This window comes from Argentina silus (genome assembly GCF_951799395.1).
Source record: "Argentina silus genome assembly, chromosome: 15".
Classification (NCBI taxonomy): domain Eukaryota; kingdom Metazoa; phylum Chordata; class Actinopteri; order Argentiniformes; family Argentinidae; genus Argentina; species Argentina silus.
Genome location: NC_139669.1, coordinates 10141528 through 10149008, shown reverse-complemented (window position 1 = coordinate 10149008; position 7481 = coordinate 10141528).

The window sequence follows — 7481 nt, the reverse complement described above, 5'->3', positions numbered from 1 at the left end:
GCAGTGCACCACTAAAATGGACAGACAGTACTGTACTGGAGCTGACACTGTGATGATGACTAGTCTACACTACTGTGTAAGTACAGTATATGTTAGATATGACAAGCATGATTGGATCATAAGTGCTCCCACATTACACATTTCAAAGTGCCATTTACATTATGTAGGAGAGTAGCCTACAGTTTAATTCCAAAACGCTATATCTATTTGCAAAATGTTTGATCATGTTACACTTATCATAACAAATCTAAATAATCAAGGTAGATTACAATTTCTAAAATATTATTAATGTGACGTAACATTCAAACGTATCATAAAGGGTTTTTATGCCATGACAGCGATCATTTTAAAGGAAGGAAACTATCCTAGTGTCGGGACCTCAACTGATAAAATCAAATAAAAGTTTATTTGTCATATGCACAGGATACAGGTTGTAAACGGACCAATTAAATGCATAATTATGAGTTACCTCTCAACAGTGCAGTGAAATATCAAAGAAGTACAAAATAATAATAATAATAACAACAATGCACAATAAGGCAATAAGTGGTAAGGCACAATATAAGTACTATGTCAATAACAAATATTAAAGTATAAAATAGTATAAAGTTGAGTGATACAATACATGTAAAGTTAAATCTAGAACATTCTGTTGTTATTGAGTCTACAGTACCTGCCTCAGACAATGGAAGAATATGCCGAACGGTTGAACTCATGAACGAGGCTACTACTGTTGATCTGGTGACTCAACTTAGAAAATCAACTGACTGGTCTACAAAATGGGTCTGGTCTCCATCCTAAATTGTCAAAGGAATTCCATTTATTGGACATGGTTGCTTCGAACTAGCCGGGAGACACACCTTGCAGATATAGGCATTCATGTTCTCATGGCCCCACGTGTCCAGATAAGCCCAGATGATCTGATATGGGTCTCACGGCTAGCTTTCCACTGTGTAGCTCAGACCAATTTAATCAGCTAATCATATTAGCTGATCAGGTTAAAACCTATTCTCTCTATGTTGTAACTATTGAAGGTCTGGTAGATTCCATGTATGCAGGAAAAAACCTGTTCTTGCTACAAACACTCTACAATTATTTAATTTATTGCAGCAGTGGTCAAGAACGAACTTGTTTTGGCATTCGCTTTATTCAGCATGATGTAGTAAATAAATAGGTTATAATTAGGTTAGTAGGCCTAAATAATTTAAGAGTATTTCTATTTGTTTTAATCCTATACCCGAAGAAAAACATTATGTCCATTATAGCATAAAATGGTTGAAAATTGTGTGTTTTATGATAAAAACGAGTGGAAAATATGAGACAAATGTGGTCTGTATGGAATAAAAAAGGAAATAAATTGTGTTATTTTTTTAGTTATTTATCTTGTAAAGGACTGGGTCAATTTGACACAGAACACAAACAGAAGGGTTAACTCACTACACCAAAAGATCCTAACCACGTTCCTGTAACTTCATTGCTAACTGTTGTGTAGTTTAAGTTGTGTATTCTCTTGGTTGTAGAACAAGTCAAGTGTCATATGTTACTGAACTGCTATTACCGTGTAAGCTTCTGTGGGATAAGTTAATGAATCATAATAACCAAAGTAAGTGATTATCTTGCAATGAGGGCAACTTATTGTGCAGAGTTTATGTAAGTGAACTTACTGATGTTGAAGCACACTGGTTAGGCCTTTGGGCACTGAGCCGAAAGGGCTAAAGTGGGCAATACCAGCATCTTTGTTCCAATAACACATAATGACTCACTTTGTATCAATAAATGCCCTCCCTTAGGCTTTGCCACTAAAGATGAATATTGAGATACAAAGAGCGCCTGTACATGCAGCCCTCATGCTAGCCATCATCAGAAACACCATTGTGAGGATTAAAAAACTTGATAAAAGGAAGAATGTTTCAAAGCTTTGAGGAAACCATGCATGACTTTTTATAGGGTCCTTAAGCGTAAAAGAGCAATCACTGAGGTATTTGGTAGATTCAGGCGCCATCATACTTAATACTTAAGTCTTAAAGTACAGTATACCTTCCTCTGTCACTCTCCCTTTTACCAAAAAGCAGCAATAGGCTGAACTTAATGATTAAAGGAGAATTAGCCCCTGTAGCTAGTTGTTCGATGTATATTTTTGGCCAGTTTGATTTCAGTAATAAACCAGCAGTGCAGGCCATAATGTTCATGAGATCTACCAGTGTCCACTTAAAACTACCGTACATGGAAGTTGTAAGACTTAGAAGTTGTAACTGACTACAAAGTGTGTATGAAAAGACTACAACTACATGCATTCACTTAACAGGAATTAACATTAAATGTTCATTGCTGAGAGAATCCTAGTAGAGAGTAGAGAGTTATGCTAGCTGAGGGCATTGACTGCAAAATGTGCTGCAAAAACAACTTTAAAACCTTTAATTTCATTGTTGAGACAATCTGTTTCAGTCACGCTATACAGAAATTAACTCTAATTTTAAGAGAAAATGCTCACTGGAGGCTGGTGGAGGGAGATCAGAGGACAGGCTCATTAAGTTCCATTACAATGAGAAAACTAACATTTCTGCCTCTACCAGCCTCCCCTGCGCAGTGATCCTTAACCTACTGTAGGACACTAGGGATGCAGTGCATTACGTTTATACACATCTGGTCTGATTCATTTCTCACAAAACAAAAGATGAAAGCATAATAGTCCTTGAGGGCAATAACTCCTTGTGGGAGCAACATACTGTAACAACCCTATGTAAAGCCGTTAGCAGCTCCGCCAAGGGAGTTAACTCTCTTGGTGTTGTAGCTTAGATTGAAGACCCATCTCTTCAGGCTACATCTTAACGGTCCCTCCTAAAGACCTCTTCATCTCCACTACCCCCCATTACAAGTTTCTCTCCTGTTAAAAAAAAAGAAAAGAAGAAAAGTATTTTTTCCTTCTTCTAGCATTGTGACTGCCAATGGCCCATGGTCTGAGCATTGATTACTTTTTCTTATGATGACTGATGGATAGATGATTCACTCACTTCAACAAATGTATTTGTTGTAAGTCGCTTTGGATAAAGGCGTCTGCTAAATGCCATGAATGTAAATGTAGCTAGCGTGGCCGGCTTGTAAGCGAAAGATTGCAAGTTCGCTTAGGGCAAGCTACTCTACCCAGCCGTTCGCTACAATACTGTACCAAGAACCCATCACATTCCTGAATAATTGGCTTAGGTTGGTTAGATTAAGGATTCGCCCTGAGTAACTCTACAGCATGTTGTCTTAGATAGTATAAGGACATTTAGTATAAGGACATTTAGTATAAGGACATTTAGCAATGATGCCGCATTGGTACTCTAGACACTTTATCTACTCATATATTATTGATGTCATCTGGAAAATTCATCTGATTGACTGTGAATCTCAGTGAGAACTCTGGCAGAGGGCGGAGCCCCCTTCCATGACTGGAAGTGACTACCCCTGGTGTTGGATGGTGATGTGAAATGGAATAACTAAGATTGATTAGATCCCAGAGAACAGCCACTGAGGCGCTTCAATGTCAACACAACCACACTTCCCTGCTGGTCTCCCTGGGAGCTGCATGCTAATTAAGTGTGTGAATGTTATGAGTGATATGAGGACACAGGCGTGCTTATTCATTAATTAGAGAAGATCTGTCATACTCTCCAAGCTCTACATAGGCTTGAAGAAGTTCCAGTTGGCGAGCGAAATCAGTGAGTCCATACCAAAGGCATTGTAGTGTGGGCTGAAAAAGAGATTTCCTTATTTAATTATTTATCTAGTAATAATTTTATCTGCAAAGCGAAGGGTGAAGGGGAATGTCTCTATATGCTTCTGTGCAGAGAAAATAATATTTAAAAATAAGCTCTCTGGGTGAAAATAAATTAAGTGAAAAAGTAACCTCTCTATTCTATTTCTATTCTAACAACTCTACTTTTTATTATCATTCATAATATCATTCACGGATATGAGCCCCTGATTATGTGAAACCAGACCTTACCTTGTATGAATAGGAGATTGAGTAACTTTAGCTTTAAAGGTAGACTCTAGGATATGACGTCACACTTTCAAAACAGAGCAACTTTCATCAAATATATTGTAGTGAACAACAATGAACAAGAGTGTCCACTCATTTCACTGCCCTTCACTTTAATTTTCACTTTCTTTCGTTCTGTGTACGTCAGTTTCTTATTTTTTGGCTCCATTTCTCCAAAAACAACCCAAAAGTAAACAGCTGCCTGGATGAGAAGCAACAATATTTTAATTAGACTGGAGACGCTCACAACTGCAAAACAAAACTTTTGACCCATGAAATCTGTCCTAACACGCCCAGAGTCTACCCACCCAGAGTCTACCTTTAATGCTGATGTTGTGTAGCTTTCAAGCTTTTTTGGGGAAAAGGTATCGGGGGTATTGTAAAATGATTGCTTTGATTGAAATTCAAAAGGGTTCTGCTTTGTTTCACCTAGTGAGTGTTTGCTTATTCATTACTGTAAAATGTAAAATGTGTTGATGGAGTGCTTCTGCAGTGTGGGTTTGTTTGAATCCCACCAGTGGTGTTGGAAATAATATAAAAGATATTGAGCATGAAAGACAAAGTGAAAAATAGTGAGTCAGAGCCAGAGGCATATTGATCAGCAGCTCCAGGGGGCTCGGCTTCTCTTCATCACAGTTCCTGGCAACACCCCCTAGAAGACATCCATCTTAATGTGATATGACAACCCTGATCCATATCAAAACACTAGCTGAGCAACAGCTTCGGCATTCAATTTCAGTTCTGAAAAACACCTTTCCACTTACATCCACACAGCAGCTGGGTGCAAGGATGGGGTGTTGCTCTCACTGAGAAGGCATCCTGGTGGGAGCTTGTCATTTCCATAATGTTCAAGGAAACAATGCCCCTTTGGATTACAACATGTCTTTGTTAAGTTTCCCAGGGAACTACTGTGCTTTTTCTTATGGCTTATTGTATCACACAAGGTTGTAAAGTTCGTGATTAACTTCCCATCTTTTTTTTGTAACGACATGTATGAGAGAGGCCTTTACTTCCACCCTTTGCTTCTGCTATCATTATAGCATTGTGTGTGTGTGTGTGTGTGTGTGTGTGTGTGTGTGTGTGTGTGTGTGTGTGTGTGTGTGTGTGTGCTTGCCAGCCAAGGCTGAGATAGATATATAGATGTAACTTAACATAATTTCCCCTTCATCAGTGCTGAGGACTGTGTGGGGACAATCATCTGGGCATCCCACCACCTGACTGGATACATGTGTAGGTACTACACATGCACAAGATGAGGGTTTCAAGATTTGTTTAGAGAGTGAGAGAGTATGTTTTGACTTGTGTGCTTGCAATGGCTGAGGCAGATATGCACTACTAACAAGCCAAGTGGCTTTTATTCAAAACAAAATCAGAAAAGTCTGAGGGGGACACATATCTGGTAGAATAGCAGGTAAACAAACTAGCATCGCGTGCTGCTGGGAAGAGTCCTGGAGCCAGCCACACATTAACACATATCACTGGCTAATGTGTTTAAAACACTGGCTAATACGCTTGGCTGTGGCTGGTTAGCAGCAGAAACATTTGGCCTATTGTAAATTGTGATCATACTACCCAGGATAGATACATGTTGCTTAATTACTGATTTACTTAATTCCTTGATCTACTGATCAGACTAAATGAATGCTCAAAATTACGAATCTGTGCATGTGCAGTGGGCAGGACCGGAGTCATATTGTGGATATGTATAAGCCTTCTGGGCGGGACGAGATGTTCTTTAAGTAGTGAAGCATGATGAAGGTTTTAAAACCAGCCAAGGTTACCTTGTTTAACCTGGCTAATGCCATGGTAGTCTCTCTCGACAGATTCAGGGCGCTCCGCATGCTCCAAACTGAGGCTAATGCAATTAATTCCTAGTTTCCGAGCGCATTGTGAATGCAGCATAATGCCATGGTAAGAGGAAGCCTGACGCCATCAACAGTCATTTAAGGACACTAAATTTCATAGTAGAAGAACAAAGTCGTTTTTATGTCCAGCCACCTGTTATTTACCAGCTAGCATTTTCTTGTTTTTTCTGTGTGGATAATCTGCGTTTGTTCATGATGAATGTCAAACCAAACAGAGAGAGGGTAGGCATAAATCTACCCAGTTACAGCATCTTAAAGAACAACATGTGTCTACTACAGACTCTCACGGACTTTGAAATAATAGCCATGACTAGAAATAGAGTGTTTACAATAAAACAATCTGATCTACCATCACTGTTTACAACAAGCTGCCGGGGTGAATTATTGCCCTGCTGACTAGATCTCCTCAACATCCTCACACTTAACCATCAATAGTCTCCTTTAACCATCAAGTGGGCTCATCACCCAATGAAATTAGTATTAGGGAATAACATAGACTCATAGAATCCCCCTCTTGCCATTAATTGAATAGGGCTCTGATTCAATTGATTACTGCTTCCTGGTAACCACTGAAACTCCAATTCAATTACACAATCATCCAATTAGGCTCATTATGCCACAATAAATGCCATGAACTTTAGGTCTCTTATGACATCATCTCACGCCCGTTTGTCTTATGCTGCATTCATGACATGTCGGAACTAGGAAACTCTGAAGTTTATCTTAGAAAGATGATACCCGAGTTTCCCACTTGGGGAGTATCAGAATGAACCAAAAGGAAGCTCTACTCAAATAACTTGTATTCATTTTAACAAAGAGGTTCAGAGTTTCCGACTTGTCATTAACGCAGCAATACTGTACATCAAAACATTTAAAGGAGAGGTCCTTCCCTATAGAAACTATGGTAAAGATGATTCTGCAACACACAGGTTAACCTGAACCAGGTCCTTGCCCTGACCAATCTTGAGGTCAGGTTGAGATGTATAGAGGATAGATAAGATCCTTTCTCATCTTTCTAGTAGAGTATATGTAGACTGGTAAGAACTGACGTTTGCAAACTCCCCCTTAGTGCACGCAGGACTAATGGCATAACACCTTGTGCGTGTCAAAGTTCGGTGCAAAGGCACCGGCCTAACCCGAAAAACTCAAAGAACGTTTCTCCTTAAATATCATCCCAACAATAGAACATCAGAGACATTGATGGTATCAGAGACATATATACGATATACATTACAATAGCATAGGAATTTACAATCCAGTGTTATCAACTGGCGAGGGGTGATATCCTCAGGACGTCCACCAGGCATGCTCATTCAACAGTAAATAAGTGTGCTGAGAGAGGTGGGCATTTTTCACCATTCACAAATAGAAGATCAAAGAGTACTGTCATTGTATCAGCCACATATAAACACATGTAAACAGTACAATAGCACGGTACAATAGCACATGACATCTACTTTGGTTTAGATACAATAAAAACCTTTAACACAATAAAACCTTTAACACAATAAATTAATTTGACTTACCACTTTTTCCATGTGCTTTCCCCCATCACAGACATTATTATGGAATAATTACCTCTTCCTAAATGT